Source organism: Lactuca virosa, chromosome 9 (assembly GCF_052849685.1).
Source record: "Lactuca virosa cultivar CGN04683 chromosome 9, Lactuca_virosa_CGN04683_v6, whole genome shotgun sequence".
Classification (NCBI taxonomy): Eukaryota; Viridiplantae; Streptophyta; class Magnoliopsida; order Asterales; family Asteraceae; genus Lactuca; species Lactuca virosa.
This window is the reverse complement of record NC_136434.1, coordinates 201,518,709-201,538,752: the sequence shown is the minus strand read 5'-3', so window position 1 is coordinate 201,538,752 and position 20,044 is coordinate 201,518,709.

Here is a 20,044-nt window from a genome sequence, read left to right as displayed (position 1 = left end):
AGAAATAGGTTGTCATTACTAGCATGAAGACCTTTCCACCGAGATCTTTTGGTAACTTGCCAAGTATATCCATTCCCCATTTCATCAATGGCCAAGGGAGATGATAGGATATAAAGGTTTTGCTGGTTGATGAAGGATGTTGATATGATTTTGAAAAGCATCACATCTTTTTGCATGTAAGAAGGCATATTTATTCATTGTTAGTTAGTAGTACCCCATCCTTAACACTTTGAAGGATAAGGATCTACCCCTAACATGATTGCCAAAATCTTCTTCGTGTATGTCCTGTAGTACTTAAGTAACTTCATGACTTTCCAAGCATCCCAAGTATGGACCAACCATGGATTTTTTGTATAATATCCCTTGAATCATCACAAATAGTGAGACCCTCATCCAAAATGCTCTATAACTTTTCTCTTCTTTGGGAATTGTACCATTCTGGAGATACTCTATAATGGGATGGATCTAGGATCTTGAGCTTTACGAGGATCTTGTATGTCGGAATCCTGACGATTAGGATCTTAAAGAAGTGATTAAGGATAAGGATCGATCGTTGCTATGTTTGTTGTTTGATCAGGGTCATTGGGATTGTCTGGTTTCTTGGATAGATATTCTATCGTTGGGATTAGTATATGGGTTCTTATGATCCTGAGTTTTGGCGGGATCCTGAGGGAAAATCCAAGGTTGGCCAATGCGTCTACCTCAACGCTTTCTTCTCTTGGATCTTGATTTAGGCTAAAAGCTTTTAATTCAGAGGCTGGTTTTTTGAGGATCTGGAGGTATAGTAATAGTCTTTTGCCTTTTACTACATTGGATCCATTAAAATAAATAGTTAATAATAAAAAATTAACAAATACCTGAAGATCCTTTATTAAAAGATCTTTGGCCATGTGTAATCCCATGATTAGTGTTTCTTATTCAGCCTCGTTGTTGGTTACAACGAATTCACAACTGACATCCTGGGGAAGGATGTCCCCCTGTGGCGATTTTAGTATGATCCTAGGTATGTTCATCTAAAGTTAGAATCTCCATCAGTGAAGAGTGTCGATCTTCCCATGCTTTCTTCTTTTTGGAGTTTCTTGCTTTCTAATTCTGCTTCAGGTTGTATATCATCACTGAAATCGGCACAAAGTCTGCTATTGCTTGTGATTTTATTGCTGATCTTGGTTCATATTTGATGTCATATGTGCTTAGCATCACATACGAATTTTCCATCCTTCCTGATATCTCTGGTTTTCTCATAACATTCTTAATGGGGTAATTAGTTCTTACATGTATAGTACATGTTTCAAAATAGTGTCTTAATTTCATGGAAGCAATCACTAATGCAAATATTAGTTTTTCAAGGTGGGAGTACCTGGTCTAAGGATCTAAGAGACTTTTACTTACATAGTAGATGGGATGTTGGTCCCTATTAAGATCCTTGGCTAAAACTGCACTTACAACATTAAAGGATACCGAAAGGTAAAAAGGAGTGGTTCCCCATCTAATGGTTTCACCAACAAGGGTGTTGAACTTAAATAATTTTTAAGTTCCTGAAAATCATGTCCGTGCTCTTTAGTCCATTCAAACCTTTTTTTTTCTTCTTCAAGACGTCATAGAAAGGTTTACACATCTCTAAGGATTTTGAGATGAACCTGTTTAGATTTGCTGCTCTTCCTATTAGTCTTTGAATACCCTTTGTCGAGATGGGGATCTTAAATCAATGATTACCTTTATTTTGCTCCGGAATTGCCTCTATTCCTCTTTTAGTTACCATGTATCGAAGAAACTTTCCTGATCTCATTCCAAAATGGAATTTGGAAGGATTCAACTTCATGTTGTATTTGTCTAGTATGTTGAAGGATTCTTCAAGATCCTTGAGGTGATCTTCAGATTTCTTTGACTTGACCACCATGTCGTCGATGTAGACTTCCATGGTGTCCCCTAGTTTGTCCTTGAACATCTAGTTAACTAGAATTTGGTATGTTGCACCTGTATTTTTAAGACCAAAGGGCATAACAGTATAACAATATATACATGTTGGGTTATGAATGTGGTATATTCTTGGTCAGATGGTTCCGTTTGAATTTTTTGGAACCCTGATGATGCATCCATGAAAGTTAATAATTCATGACCAGACGTACCCTTTATCATGGAATCTATGTGTGGCAGGGGAAAGGATCCTTAGGGCAAGCCCTGTTAAGATCTGTATAGTCCACACATACTTTCCATTTACCATTCTTCTTCTATACGATGACAACATTGGCTAGCCACCTTGGGAACTTGATCTCCCTGATCATCCCTGTCTTAAGAAGTCTTTCCACTTCTTCTTGGTGTTTTAGTCAAAAATTACACAAGTATTGATCAACCAAATTTGAATGAGAGGTTGTGATGTTAGAATTATGTAATGTAGAAAGGTAAAGAGAATGACACAATTGTTTACAAGGAAAGTGTGACGCCAGTCAAATTTTGGTCAAAAATAAATTGATCAATAATCGTAATTGGGATGAACCAAGTGGTAGAGTTTGTAACAAGGTTTCCAAAAACAAAAAGAACACTGAAATCCGAGTTATAACGAAGAAGTTATGACCAATCGAAAATCCGCGGTAAAACCGGCAAAACACTGTTCAGTGTAAAAAGCGAATTTTCGATAAAAAGATTTTTAGCCTTAACAATCTAAATGAAAGTTGTAGAATATGTTAAACCGAGAACGTTCATAAAAAGAACGTAAAAATCTGACTTCGTATGAGGAAGTTATGATTTTTCGAAGTTTCGGTTTAGTAGTAGACAGCTAAAAATTCGAAATATAAATCGGTCGATATTTAGCCGACGCAACTTAAACGAGAATCGAAAGTCTTGTCAAAAGTAGCACAACGGTAAAAAGACAGACGAAAACGGACGTCGGATGAAGAAGTTATGAATTGTTAACGGATTCCCGTCCCGGTCTGTTTAAAATAATAATATTAAAAATAAAGTCAAGATCAGCCGACGAAGTCTAAACGAAAGTCGTAGGGTATGATTTTACCTACGCATGCATATAAAGAACGTCAAAAACGGAGTTCGTATGCGAAAGTTATGATTTTCGCAAGTTTTTGGCACGAAAATCAAGAAAATCTTGAAAACCGGGCTATTTCGCATGCAAGGCTTCGGACACGTCGTCATCACGTGCGAACCTCCACGTGTCACCTGCTGATAGGACCGAACCTTGCGTGGCACCTTCTGATTGGACTGTAGCCGAGGTCCACTAAGCAGCCGACAGCCTTCGCATGAGACACTCCTCGGATGACCCTTTCGCATGCGTGGCCTTCTCCTATTGGACCGAAGTCCGGTCCACTCAGAAGCTGCCATGTCCGAAGCCTTGCCTCATGTACCACCCTCCTGTCCAACGCGTGTTCTGATGACTAAGCTGCTTCGGACCGAGGCCTCGGCCTATAAAAGCCATGCGAGACTCCTCGGCTAAGAACAATTTTTCACCCCAAAAATTCACATTTTAACCCCGTAAACTTTCTCACGGCCCCCCAAGGCCCCGGTATCGTGTCTAAACCCCGAAGCAAGCCCTGGAGCCCCGGAATTCTCGAGAAGTTATCCTCTCTCCTGTCGAAACTCTGCCCGGTTTGAGCCGGTTTTTCGTCAAACAAACTTTTTTCCGGGAAACGAAACGCTGCCCGAATCACCGCTTATCAAAGTGAGTTCATACCCCTATAATTTACCTTTTCAATGGTTTTTAAATGCTTTTTAGGGGGGAATACAAGTTTAACACAATAATAAATTGTGTTAATAACTGTGTGTGATAATAATCACACAGAAAGTTCCGTATGCTTTTAAGAATTATCAAATACTTCCAAAATAACTTAAAGCCATGTTAAATCTTAAAAGTCATGTAAACTCCGTTAAATTCTTTGAAAAATGTTTTATAAACTATTTCAAATTATATATGCCAAAATCATGTGTATATATGTATAAATCTATAAATAAGATTTGAAGGGCTTAGGACTAATGAATTATCTTATTTCTTTTCCTTGTTTGGATGTGGAATTAAGGTTGTATTATTTGTCCGAAGGTCGTTTCCTTCTTATATATATATATATGTATATATATATATATATATATATATATATATATATATATATATATATATATTATACATATATAAGTACAAAAGGTTACTCCTCTTGGTATCTTCACCTTTGTATCAAGCTGAGCAAAGATGCATCCATGAGAAACCATGCTAATCAGATAGAACATATAAATTATAATAGGTATAATTTATGATTCAAAACTAAAGATACAAGTATGATTCACGACTGTATACTTTCCAAGGAAATTACCAAAATACATTCAAATATAACAAGATATGTATAACACCTTTAATATACGAACAATATATTAAAGAAGTAAAGATACATCATACCAAGTTTGCATTAACAAAGGTACTATACAGAGTACCAGAGTTAGCAAACATGAGGTAATGTCGGGTTTGCATTAGCAAAGGTACTATACAGAGTACCTGAGTTAGCAAACACGAGGTAATAATACATTCTGTCGGGTTTGCATTAGCAAAGGTACTATACATAGTACCCGAGTTAGCAAACACGAGGTAATAATACATTATACCGGGTTTGCATTAACCAAGGGTACGATACAAAGTACCAGAGTTAGCATTCACAGGGTAATAATAATACATCGTAAATCTCGTTGAAAAAATAAATTTGTGAGACCCTTCACGGTGTACTTATCTAAGTACGACCTTTTAAGTCCTGAACTATTAGCCAGAATCTCTTGTAGGGAGAGCGTGAATTTGTGTATAGATCTATATGGGACTGACAATCCCGCACCTCTACTGTTCGCTACAGTTTGGCCGGCAGGCCTAGGGTGTCAAATACAATTCCAGTTCCGACGCCTGAAGAACGTCGCTGTAGGCATTTCCGTCATATTAGTATGGTTAATAGGACTCACCTGGATAAAACAACGAGTGAATTACAAAGTAATATACTTCTCTTATAACAGCAAGAAAAGTTAATTACATCCCGACCAGATATACCTTCAGTAGCTTTTACTTACAGTAAGAGCTACGTATCATGAAATCAAGTATTGTACTTCTGGTTTTGAACATTTAAAACCACAAGGCAGTATTATGGATAATACAATACTCTCCAGGATTAATACTAAGGTTTTTACGATAGAACATATATAACTAAGAACACTTTTACAAATGAAACGGTTTATGGGGTTAAACCACTTTTACAAATGAAACGGTTTATGGGATTAAACCATTTTTACAAAGGAAACGGTTTATGGGATTAAACCACTTATCAAATGAAACTTAGTCATTCAGTCTTTGTAAACTAGTATAACATAAAAGACCTTTAGTGGTTAATTCTATAATTCCTTAGTTATTACATCAGAGTTGTACATAAGTAATGTCCGATTGACAGTGAAATGTGTGACTTCCGCCTTACTTCCTGTTCCTTGTTTGGTTGTGGGCTTAGGGCAGATACACCCATTTAACTGTCAATTCGATATTGTGTTATGTATAATCAGTGTAAACTAGGTAATTATAGGGGGAAACTATTGAGGTTATCAGTTAATCACCTCAGGAGATATAGGATTTCCTGGAGAAACCAGTGAACTTATTCAAAGAACTTAGGGTATACTTAACAGAACTAAAATACTAATGAACTCACCAGCATAAATGCTGATCTACTCTTTCCAAATAACTTGTATTCTCAGGAATCCAGTAGACAGGTACACTCCCGAAGCTTTTGAGAAGACCACTTAGTACCGTACCGTAAGTCTTGTCTTCTGTTGTACCTACTTTAGTGTTTGAATATGTAATGTTTAAACACTTATGTAAAACTTATACTTATTAACACAATGGTTGTTTGTACTTTGATTACTATATTGCATGTGTTGTGATACTTACCTAAAGTCCTCCGCCCCCGAATGTTTTCGCCATTCTGGTTTGGGGGTGCGACAGAAAGCCCTTGATCCTTGCTAGGATCTCCAGCAGAAAACCTTGGGAGGTGATAATGATCACCTGCCTTGATGATTTTATTAATGTGAAATGAAGATTACAAAGAGTATTACAGTAAGAATGAGTGAGAAAATTTGTAGAGTAAGCTCAGAGTCAGCAGAGTGTGTCGTGTGTGAGATATATGTGTCAATTTTATAGTCTAACCTAGCTAACAAAATGTCTGATATTCCCGGGATCCTCTATGACCAGCTTTGTGAATGTTTTTTGACTTGGTATTCCGGGACTTTAGAATAGTTGAAACGAAACTTTGTTGAGAATAAGTTTTCCCATTAATATTTCTGCACACGTGTTAGTTATGAATAAAATATATCCATTATAAATGTTAATTAATAATAATAACGGTAACAGCCGGGATCCTGAGATAATTGATGATCCTGAATATTTGAGGATCCTGAATGCTTTGAGGATCCTGGGCCTAACAATTTCCCTCAAGTTATTCCTGAAAATGTAAGAGTTAATTTCGAAAATATTAAAGTAATAACTTAATTTAAAGAGATAATAGGAGAGAGAAAAGTTATTTTCAGAATTAACCCTCAACGGCTAGGTAATTTTGAAATCCAACGGGTAGATAACTAGCCGTTAATAGTCAAATCAGCCTAAAATCCTTAGTATAAATAGATGTGATTAGTTCCTTCATTCTTAACTAGTCTCGTTTTTCCTTTCTTTACTTGTGCTACTTTTCGAATACCGGCGATTCATTAGAAGATAACTATTTCTACATTTTCACTTCTTCTATTATGGTTAGACAAATGGCCGTTTCTCGCAAAAACCTCTTATCTCTCCCTGACGATGAGTTCATCGACCAAGGGATCCTCTCATACGACGAGACGTGTTCCTTCGGCGACGATGATATTGAGTCTTTGAGACTTAATGGAGTCTTCCCTCCTGAGGCTATTTTCGTGCCCTTCGACCTTCTCATTCAGCCCGACTTTGTTTCTCTCACCTAGGTATGCTTTCCTGAGTACCCCTTCTCATTGGGTTTGAAATACCCTTTCCCCGGGATTGTCTTTCAATTTTTCAGGGTGACTGGGATTTCCTATATTCAGGCCATGCCGATTGTTTGGAGGATCCTATACTGTATTGACCAAATAAATCAGTCAAAAGGCCTTGAAATAGGTCTTCCTGAACTGGCCTGCGTATATGATCTCACAACCTTTGGGAATTCTCGCTTTCTCCTCAGAGTCAAAACCCACAGAACTCCTCTGGTCCTGAAAACCATACATAACGATGGAGCTTGGAAAGGAAAGTACCTTTTCATGAGACGTGTCTCTATTCCTAGTGCGGATCTGTGACAACCCGCAAATTTTTGCCTTGTAAGCCCAGCCATTCAATTCAACCGTGTGTCAGACTCATTTCTGCTATCTTTTAGCATTGTTTATAGTCTGTTTAAGGGTTCAAAGCTCAGTACATTCAAGCATTGGGTATAGGATTGAGTTGCAAAAGTTCTTCGCGTTGAAATCGAGCCGAACACTCCATCAAAGGGAGTGTACGGCCGTACACATGGGTGTACAGCCATACACCCATGATGGCCGTGAACTCTCCCCCATATGAAGGGTATCCCTTCATTTCTAGTCATTCCTCACACTTCCAAGTCTAGAAAATCGATTTCTCTCTCAACTATCATCGAGTTCTTCACTTTGATCTTCAAAAACGTAAGTGTTTCTTCCCTCTAGTTGTTGTTATCCTTCTTAATCATGTATCACCCTTTGATTTCATCCATCCAAATCATCTTTTCGGGTAGATCTTCAAGATCTTCATCTTTCACCAAGAACACCAAGAACATACACTTGTTCTTGGTGGCCGTGAACCCTCTTTGAGCCTCCAAAACGTAAGTATCCTTTCCTTATGCTTAGTATATGTTAGGAACTCTTGTTAAACACCTTAGAATCGACCATTTTTCAAGAACAAAAGGAGTGTACGGCCATACACCCTTACATGGCCGTACACACCTCAAAACACCCCAAAAGGGCCTCCAAAATGAGAACCTAGTTCATGTTCTTGATGAGCAATAGACCCACAAGCTTCCCCATGCTTCAAACACACTCTTGTGCATGTTTTACCATGAGTGTATGGCCGTACACTCCATGGCCATACACCCATGGCCGTACACTCCATAGTATGGCCGTATACACCCCTTTGATGAATCACATGTGATTCTAACACTTAGTCCAAGTGTTTCCTAGTCCCTAAGGGTATTTCCTTGCATGTTAGTTGCTTTTAAACACTAAATTCATGCAAATATATGCCATTATGTGTAATTAGGACTCGTTTGTGTCTCGAGACTTCATTCGTGGAACTTCTCATCCTTACACGAATATGCAACTGAATCACCCACATAAGGTGAGTTCATACCCCTATATAGCTAGTATAAACTAAGTGATTATAGAAGGAACTATTGTGGTTACCATTTTTACTAAAAGAAATAAGGGTTTTCTTAAAGAATGTTTTCATCAATTATAAAGGAACTATTAAAGTTAACTCTGTGAGTACCAAGTGAATACGCCAGAGTTATATACAACGACGATCTAACAAACAATGGGATGTGTGCCTTCTGCCTCATTTCCTGTTCCTTGTTTGGTTGTGGTCTTAGGGCAGATACACACAACCGGTTGTTTGTTTACTCTGGGTTTTATATAACTTGTATCCATTTAGTACTCATAGAGGGATTGTAGAGTCATTTTTACTTATCTTTCATCAAAGCAGGACATATAGGATTTTCTGGAGGAACAGACAAACTTTTCTAAAAGAACTTACAACTTACCTTACATCACTAAAATATTATGAAGTCACCAGCTTAAATGCTAATCTACTCTTTCAAAATAACTTGTATTCTCAGGAAACCAGTAGACAGGTACGCGAACTGGGATTCAGAAGATGGAACATAATAGCTTCATGTCTTGTTTTGTTATTTACTTATGTAGTCTATGTTATGTGAACCACATACTTTGTAAACACTTTCTTTCTAATGAAATGGTTGTTTATTACTTTGATTACTATGATGCATGACTTGTGATACTAAACATGACGTCCTCCGCCCCCGAACGTTTCCGCCGTTCCGGTTTTGGGGTGTGACAGATTGGTATCAGAGCATTATTTATAGTGAACTAAGTATATCAACTGATAAAAGATATACAAATATAAATACAATGGGGCCGAAGTGCTCTGGATAATAATATATTTTCAATATATAACAATACCTTATAAAAGTATACATATATGCTTATACATATATACATACTAGAACAAGTATCACAATAAGAACAGAACAGAAGTATTTAAAGGTTGAACATTGGGATCAAACCTGGACAGTTATGTAATCATAGCTAGGATCAATATAGCCTGCTCAACTATATTCATTCGAGATGTGACCGACATGTGTTTGGGAGTGATGTAGTGTTGCAACAGTCTTAAAACTTACCTAACTCTATGCAAGGGATTTCTAGACCAGTACATAAAAGTTAGAATACTATAGGAGTATTTTATGATACTATAACAAACAACAAGTTTAAAACATACCAAGTTCATTACATTAAAATTAAAATACTATAGGAGTATTTTAGGCACTATATAAATAACGTATGTGATAATTGAAAAGACCCTTACGGATAGGTCTATAATTTTGGAGTGTATACTCCCAAGGTTTTATATAATTGAGATTTTATAGACTTAGAATTTGTGATCTATGCTTCACTACCTGTTCCTTGTTTGGTTGTGGTTTTGGAGTAGGATCACTTATTCGAAGGTCTATTTAATCTTAAATTATATACAACTTGTATACATTGTGCAATTATAGGAGGACTCTATAAGGATCACCCCATAATGTTTCACTTAAACTCATAGATTCTTTAGACACTTCCATTCTCGCACGGCAAACCCAGATAGATGTAACCACTTCCTCATAGCAGACAACATAAGAGTCAAGGAGGAACAAGAGCAGGTTCATGAGAAATTTTCAAAGAAGGATCAGCCGAAGTAACCAACGCGTCTTATACGTCACACTAATAAATAATAATCTTGTTTAACTTAATGAGTTGGTGGAGACACTGCTCACACTATGTGTTAGGATTATTTTCTTTTCGTGCAACTAGTAACAGTTATTCAAGTCACAGATATTCATTCGAGGATAGCCATTTCTAATTCATAAAGTTTATTTTGTATAGAATCCTTTATGAATTGTTTCCAGAACCCTATGAACGTCAGAACAAGATACACTCAGAACTAGGATAACCTTGTCTTTCAGCTTTCGGCTTATAAACCACTGCTATAGACTTATGGTGTCTCATCTTTGTATTCTTTTAGCAAAGATGCCTCCTCGCAGATCAAACAGGCGCACTGCTCCGATAACTCCAACTCAAACACCACTACCTCCTCTGCAGTTCGATCCTGCTGCTCTTCAAGCAGCAATATCAGCCGCAGTGGCAACTGCTCTAGCTCACATCGACGAAAGTGGTACCTTCGGATCTGGTAGCAGTACCCACTTAACCAACCCCGGAGTTACTCACGGACACCCAAGGGAGTGTTCGTATAAGGACTTCATGAACTACAAACCCAAATCCTTTAATGGAAATGGTGGAGTCATTGCTCTGATGCAATGGTTCGAGAAAACCGATTCGGTCTTCGAAATCTGTTCGTGCCCAGAAGGGAGCAAAGTGAAGTTTTCTGCCTGCGCCTTCTCCGACAGAGCCCTGACATGGTGGAATAGCCATGTTAAGTCACTGACCCTATCAGTGGCTAACTCAATAGGTTGGGAGAACCTAAAAGAGATGATGTTGGAAGAATACTGCCCGATGGGCGAAGTTCAAAAGCTGGAACAAGAACTATGGGAGCACACTATGGTCGGCTCAGACATAGTGGCCTACACTGACAGGTTTAGTGACCTGGTAACACTATGCCCCGGGATGGTTACCCCGGAGAGCAAGAAGATAGAAAGATACATCTGGGGTTTATCTACCCCGATTCAACGAGATGTGATGTCTTCTAACCCAACTACATTCGATAGTGCCAAACGCCTGGCCCAACGACTCATTGACCATGGAGTCCACCATGGCGTGGTAGTCCCCGTTCCCAAGCCATCAAGGGGAGAGGACTATAAACGGAAATCGTGGAACAAGAGGAAGAAGAAGCAAACAACACAGGAAACCCCGCAGGAGCAACAAACGGGTACGATATACGCCGCCACAACACCTGCTACTCCAGCACCTGCCATTCGATATGCTGGAACTCTCCCGAAGTGTGGAAAGTGCAACTATCACCACACCGGATTATGTCGATAAATTCAGTGCCTACACTGCCACAGAAAGGGACACACAATCCGTTTCTGCAGGGCACCGGCTCAACCGATCTCCCAAGTCCCCGGAGTTGAAGAAAACCAAGCCTGTTATGGATATGGTGAGAATGGACACTATAGGAGGGACTGCCCAATAACAAAGAACTCAGGAGCGGATGGACGGATTCTAATGATCACCGCAGGAGAATCAACCCCGGAGTCGCTAGCGAGCAGCGGTACGTTTTCGAAATAAAATAAGAATTACTTTAAAAATTAATTTATATTTATATAAGATTAAAACTTGGGGAAAACACTTAAAAGTAATTATAATAACTCACTTATCGGAACAAGTCATAGTATTCAAGAGAACTAAAAGATCCGTTCAGAGAAGCTACGATGGCTTAGTATGTACATTAGGGTTGTGCATAGCTAAGATTTTGCAGACTTAGAGTGAGTGATTCCGCCTTAATTCCTGTTCCTTGTTTGGTTGTGTATTTGAGGCAGAATTACTCAGTCGACTATCTAATTCATCTTAATTATTCATAACTTGTATATTCCAGGCGATCGTAGTGGTACCAAGGAGGATCATAGTATAAAGTATCGACACTAGTTATCAAAGCACTTTCACAGTATGTACTCGCTCATCGCGGTACGATACGTAGAAGTGTTAACAATAAAGAGAAAACAGAAAGCACTAGAAAGTATACACAGAGTACATTGTCGAGCAAACTAGGGATACATCATCGTATAACAGACTTTTCTTTCAAATCGGCCAAACATTTGTTCGGGTAGATCTTCAAGATCTTCATCTTTCACCAAGAACACCAAGAACATACACTTGTTCTTGGTGGCCGTGAACCCTCTTTGAGCCTCCAAAACATAAGTATCCTTTCCTTATGCTTAGTATACGTTAGGAACTCTTGTTAAACACCTTAGAATCGACCATTTTGCAAGAACAAAAGGAGTGTACGGCCATACACCCTTGCATGGCCATACACACCTCAAAACACCCCAAAATGGCCTCCAAAATGAGAACCTAGTTCATGTCCTTGATGAGCAATAGACCCACAAGCTTCCCCATGCTTCAAACACCCTCTTGTTCATGTTTTACCATGAGTATACGGCCGTACACTCCATTGTCGTACACCCATGGCCGTACACTCCATAGTATGGCCGTATACACCCCTTTGATGAATCACATGTGATTCTAACACTTAGTCCAAGTGTTTCCTAGTCCCTAAGGGTATTTCCTTGCATGTTAGTTGCTTTTAAACACTAAATTCATGCCAATATATGCCATTATGTGTAATTAGGACTCGTTTGTGTCTCGAGACTTCATTCGTGGAACTTCTCATCCTTACACGAATCTGCAACTTAATCACCCACATAAGGTGAGTTCATACCCCTATAATCAATCTTTTAACTGTTTTAAATACTTTTAAGGGAGGGAATACAAGTTGAACACAATGATAATTTTGTAAATGATTTGCAATAAACATCATTTTAACAGAATGCTTATGTATTTATAAGTGATCAAAACATGTCAACAAATCTTTTTAAGTTATGTTACTTTATAGTTTATAAAACTCAATTTTTAAACTACAATCATGGCTTAGTAGATAAATGAGTCTTTTCTTCAAGTCAATAGCAGTTCAAAGTAAACATACTAGTAAACTATAATAGGTATAGTTTAGGGGTTCATTTTACACTAGAATAGAGAGAACATACTAGACACTAGAACAGAGAGAACATACTATAAAGAAAAACAGGGAGGTAGATACAATACACTAGAACATATAGAACATACTATAAACAGAAACAGGGAGGAAGATACAATACACGATAATATAGAGAACATACTATAAAGAGAAACGGGGAGGAAGATACAATACATGATAACAGAAAGAACATACTATATACTATAACAGAAGAACAAATCATGATTAACACAATTATACTAATGATTCCCAGTAACCTAGGAAGGGAACGTATCACTAACTCATTGTTCTAAACAAAAGGTGATAATAAAAGTAGTATAATGGACATATATATATATATATATATATATATATATATATATATATATATATATATATATATATATATATATATGGGGTACATCTACAAAGTACCGGATTTATTTATAAAGGGGTACATCTACAAAGTACCGAATATTAATAAATAAAACACATAAATATATACAAAACTGACAACAGTATCGATAAAGGCGTTAAGAGTATAGGATTCATTATTCCTAGTAACTGTCTAATCAATAGAACAACGCTACATAACATACTAGTAGCATGAATAAGTACTTCCGTATGTCAATTTAAAAGACAACTGTATACTTTCATTTTCCCATTTCTTTCATATTGTGACATTTCCACTTCAAAGATAATGCAAACTATTTTCGAGTTAAGATAGTTATAAACTAGGGAAAACTTAGATCATTACAAGCGACAAACAGAACAGTCGAGTCTAGTGCATTCAGTAGGAAGGGTCCTATAATGCTAACTTTATGATTCCTTAGTTTATACATCAGGAATATATATTAATCGGATCCGACAGGTAGTAGGATGTGTGCTTTCCGCTTCATTTCCTGTTCCTTGTTTGGTTGTGGGCTTAGAGCAGATTCACCCAGCCTACTATCTATCCGATCTTAGTTATATATATATATATATATATATATATATATATATATATATATATATATATATATATATATATATTTTGTATACACCAAGTAATCATAAGGAGTACCAGGTATGGGCCAGGTCATAGTATACTAATTCAATACACCGTTTTCTAGTACAAAACATACTTTTCAAATAGAACATTTGGTAGACAGAACTAGAAACTCACAGTAAAGGTTTAATCCATTTTATTAAACCAGTATAACTTAAAGGACCTTAGGTGGTTAATTCTATAATACCTTAGTTTATACATCAGGGTTATATATAATTAATACCCGATAGGTAGTTGGATGTGTGCTTTCCGCCTTACTTCCTATTCCTTGTTTGGTTGTGGGCTTAGGGCAGATTCACACAATTAACTATCTGTTCAATATTAGATTATATATAGCTAGTATAAACTAAGTGATTATAGAAGGAACTATTGTGGTTACCATTTTTACTAAAAGAAACAAGGGTTTTCTTAAAGAATGTTTTCATCATATATAAAGGAACTATTACAGTTAACTCCATGAGTACCAAGTGAATACGCCAGAGTTATATACAACGACGATCTAACAAACAATAGGATGTGTACCTTCTGCCTCATTTCCTGTTCCTTGTTTGGTTGTGGGCTTAGGGAAGATACACACAACCGATTCTTTGTTTACTCTGGGTTTTATATAACTTGTATCCATTTAGTACTCATAGAAAGGATTGTAGAGTCATTTTTACTTATCTTTCATCAAAGCAGGAAATATAGGATTTTCTGGAGGAACATGCGAACTTTTCTAAAAGAACTTACAACTTACCTTACATCACTAAAATCTTATGAACTCACCAGCTTAAATGCTGATCTACTCTTTCAAAATAACTTGTATTCTCAGGAGACCAGTAGACAGGTACGCGCACTGGGATTCGGAAAAATGGAGCATAATAGCGTCATGTCTTGTTTTGTTATTTACTTATGTAGTCTATGTTATGTGAACCACATACTTTGTAAACACTTTCTTTCTAATGAAATGGTTTTTTGTTACTTTGATTACTATGATGCATGACTTATGATACTAAACATGACGTCCTCCGCCCCCGAACGTTTCCGCCGTTCCGGTTTTTGGGTGTGACAGGATCTCTTGTCGGATGCCTGGGTCAAGAAGGGTAGGATTCTTTTATATTGATATAAGGATCCTGGAATTCACATCTTCTTATTTTTCTTGCTTTTTTGTAGCTTTCAAATTTGAGGAGCTCGTCCCCGTTGGTGAGGAATCTGAAGGGAAGATCAAGAAGTTCTTGACCTTGTCTGAAGCTGAAGTATCCTTCCGATTTAATCACTCCACGCTGCAAGAGAGCTCTTCTGCCACTAACCTTATGTCGCCAGGTAAGGATCCTTGATTCTTTTTGCTTGTGATAAAGGTTTTTATTAGTCTTCTGTTATATATTTATATAGGATCCAAAGTCACTCGTTGCAGTGCCCGCTTCATACTTGTTGATCTTGACATAGCCATGTCGAAGGACCAGCTGACGGTGAAGAAGGAGAAGAGCTCATCCTCTCTTCCTCCCAAGAAATTGGCTACTGACGTAATAGTGAAGACCCCGAGATCCAGGAAAAGGAAAATTGTCGAGTCAGCCGGTCTATCTTTGGAGAGCCTTGGAGCTGAGGAAGCACTTCATAAATTAGTCTCTTTCTCCCAAGTTGTAAGTATTGGTTTTATCCTCGTTCTATCTTTTATTCTACCCTTTACTGACCCGCTATGTCTTTGTTTTAGGTTTCTAATCATGTTTCCGCTGATCTAAGTATCCAAGCGGAGAGGGCATAACAAACCCTTTAGGGACAGGAGAGGATGTGGGAAGAGGCCAATGAGGATCTGTTGCGGAAAGTGGAGCTGCTCAGCAAAGAGAAGGCTGAGAAGGAGGAGGAGCACTTGTGTAACACCCCGACTCACATGTATAAACTTTACATCCTTATTTCCATTTTTTAAAGGTCTACTCGATGAGTTGGATGCCCCGAATCGTTGAGTAGGAACGAATTTCGCCGCGTGTTTTAAGTGGCCAACTCAACGAGTTGGAGGATACAACTCGACGAGTTGGAGCTGGAGGATGAAACCATACTTTCCAGGGTTTTGCACCCTATTTAAAGATTCATTAGCCTCCCTTAACCTCCCTTACATCCCCCCTTGAGCTCAGAAACCCTAAATCGTCTTTACTCGCCATATATGTATGTTTTTAAGCTTGGAAGGTGGATTTTGGTGAAAGGAGCTTGAAGTTCAAGAAGCTTGGATCAAGGAGAAGTTGTAGATCCAAATTCTACTCCATCTTAGCATCACTTTAAAGGTAAAAAGTCATTACCTTGGCTCTCCATTAGCAAGATCTCTTCATTCATGGGTTTAGAACCCTTTTTGGTGTATTGTTGTGGTATTTCTTGTTTTGGGGCAAGATCTGAGGTTGCAACTTCAGCTCTGGACTCTTTTAGCCACTTATTGTCATAAACTTTCAGTCTTTGTCAAGTCATGGCCTTCTCATTGACTTAAGCTTCTTCTTTAGCTTAGTTTTGGCTCTTAAGACCTTGCATGCACGTAAAGTTTGCAACTTTACGTGGTAACTAGGCCCTAGGAGACTGGATCTACCAATTGGAGCGTTGGAGTAGCTTAAAATCATCTGGACAAGAAATGGACTCCATGAACTCGGCAAGTCGCATATACGACTCGGCGAGTCCGATGAAGGTTTACCGTGGTTGGGTTCTGCATGGACTCGGCGAGTCAGTAAGGGGACTCGATAGGTCAATAGGGGTTTTCCCTGATTTCTAGACATGTATGGACTCGACGAGTTGGTTGGAAATTCGGTGAATCACTTAGGGTTTCATGACTTACATAGTTCTTAAGGATCTCGACGTGTTGCTAGCTGCACTCGAAGAGTCAGGTCAACATGGACCGTTGACTTTGACCAAGGGTTGACCAGTGGACTTTGAGGGTATTTTGGTAATTGGGATTCTGATGGACTTGGTCCTATGGTAGTGATAGGTGGTTTAGTTCGTGGCTGCGATTCGAGAGTCTTACATTATCACTACAGTTTGACATTTGTGAGTTGAATTTCCTCACTATACTCAAGGGTCTAAGGAACCAAGGCCGACTCTTTTGGGTTGTTATCCTGATATGTTATGCTAGTATGATTTGTTAGATTAGTATCCTGGTAGATAGGATGGTATTATGTTGCTATGATCTGCTAGATCAGTATCCTGATAGATAGGATGATGTTATGCTAGTATGATCGGTTAGATCGCTTTGTTTGTCTATAGACTACTATGTGATTATCTGATATATATGCACATGATTTATTGGTGGTTGAGGCTCATCTGCTTTGTGCGAGAGCCAACAGACCTGGGCATTCCAACCCGATGGTTGTGGGCCGTGAGTATTCCATCCCGAGGATGATTGGACTCGTAGTATGAGGGCATTCCAACCCAATGGTTGTGGGCCTGAGGTATTCCATCCCGAGGATGACTGGACCTATAGTATGTTGGCATTCCATCTCGATGGTTGCGATCCTTGGGTATTCCAACCCGATGGTTGATTGGACCCATAGTATGCTGTTTGTGTTATGTATATGTTGATGTGTGTATGGGTATTTTGGTGGAACTCACTAAGCTTCGGGCTTACAGTTGTTGATTTTGTTTGAGGTACTTCTGATGACCGCGAGAAGGCGAAGGCGTGATTGTACACCTCCTATTGTTTATGATTTGATTCTGGGATATTTTAACACCGAACTATTTTCAAAACAAGTTTTGTAATAATCAATGGTTTTGGAATGTTTTAAAAAGTTTAAATTTGGCATAATTTTTATGGATGTTACAAGTTGGTATCAGAGCCTTGGTTTGAGTGAATTAGAGGAACAGTCGTGTGAATCCAGTCTCAAACTAAGGACAAGATTTTCAAAATGATTTTTCAAATGGTTTTCAAAATAACAAAGGAGGATGCAAAGTGTAAGATCATCCGGAGCCAGTAAGTAGACCCCAAAATACCTTATGGATTATTTGATTTATGTGATATGTTAGAACAACATGCTAGTACTAGGCTAGGGATCTTCAGGAATTACATGATAGAATTGCCTGATTATATGATGCCTGATTGCCTAGGGTTTTTCCTTATATGAAATTGACATCATTACCGTAGTTGCTTAGTGTATGAACTACGGCCGTACATAATTAAGATCTTATAGCCTAAGAATGTTTGGTTTGGCCTTATTTCCTGTTCTTGTTTGATGAAGGGCTTAGGGTAGGATCAAGTATTCGAAAGTCTATAGGGTCCAGCGTTATGTATGGCCAGCATACACGAGTGTTGTAGGGTTGGTGGATGTTTCATGGATGGATTGTTTGAGAATAGTTCGCCAGTTTTGAGATAGTCAGCCTTCCTCTAGGAGTGAGGGTTGAGCGATCACCATGCATATGTATGTTGTTAGGTCGTTGTGATGATACTTGAGACAAATATGGGTAGGTGTGGAAGGTAGTATGGGCCCGTACTACTGAAAGCATAGGACCCATACGCATAGCAAGGAAGTCACAATCCCTAGGGTTTAGTTGGGAGTTGGTTCCCTGTTATTTATGCGGATTATCTGATATCTTCCTGGTGCATTTTCAGTATGGTGGTTACGATGCGTTTCGTGACTGGATTGGGATCGAGATCAGGGCAGGGCGATCACGATGCCCCGATAGTGCCCGAGATTATCGGCCAGGGTGGGCCAACATTGACAGATGATCGTGTCAGGGAGATCATCCGCGAGGAGGTGGTCGGGATTTTTCGGGGTCAGATTCTGGAGATGTTTGGGTCTATTAAGACCGCCATGATAGAGTATTTTGATGACAGATATGCAGCCCTAGGTGATACAGCTACCGCAGCAGCTACAATGGCTTTAACAGAGGCAGAGGAGGAGCCAGTCGGGCTTTTCAGTATCGGGACTTCGATAAAACGAAGCCACCTTCTTTTGATGGGAATTAGGACCCCATCAAGGCCATGAGGTATCTATATGACATGGAGGGTTGTTTCTTCACGTGTTCATGCCCTAGTGACTAGAAGGTCAGATGTGCCCTGAACCTGCTGAGGTCTGGGGCAAAGGACTGGTGGAGATTGATGACTGGATCAGATTCTAATGACCATAGGGCCGCAGTTACTTGGGAGTAATTCAGGGATATGTTTCACGCTTGCTACATCCCACGGGTCAAGCGGGAGCAACTAGCTCAGGAGTTTCTAGATTTAAGACAGGATGGTGAGACAGTGGCGAAGATCACCCACATGTTTACTGAGAGGGCGATGTTCTTCCCAGAGTTTGCTTCTGAGCAGGCTCAGATGACACGTTATCTGAGCATGCTCAAGACTCATATTCGACAGTTTGTGGCGACCCAGCGTTGTGATACGCTTCTGGATTTACAGGAGGCCACTAGGCGGCGTGAGTTGGAGATTGAGCTGCAGTTGAGGGAGGAGCGGCAGGCCCCGACACAGTCACAGCCAGCGCCAAAGCGGTCCAAGACCGCTGATACTAGGACTGGAGGACAGTCAGGCCACAGTTGTTGGAAGTACGGGAAGGGTCATTCGGGGGTTTTCCGATCGGGGAGCGGGTGCCACAAATGTGGCAAGCAGGGCCACATTGCTAGGGATTGTAGGTAGCAGACTCCAGCTCCTGGAGTCAGATTATGTTATCATTGTGAGCAGATGGGCCATATGAAGGCCCAGTGTCCCGTAATAGCCGCCAAGCCGGCACAGGCTCCTGGGCTCTCTACATTAAGGATTACTGACAGGACTCAGGGTCGAGTAGCTCCCCCGAGGGCCCAGGGACGCGCCTTCCAGCTTACAGCAGAGGAGGCCAGAGCAGCACTAGATGTGGTTGCTGGTTTGTTTCTATCCCTTATCTTGATGATTATATCTGTTTTATGCTTATATGTTTGTACCTGTGGTTACGTACATTTTTAGTGAACTCCTTACCTACTTTGGTGTTATTTGACTCTGGGGCGAGTCGGTCGTTTGTCTCTTAGACATTTAGTAGGAAGTTTGGTTTGCTAGTAGGAGAGCTAGAGTGTCCGTTGCGAGTCTCTATCGCCAACGAACA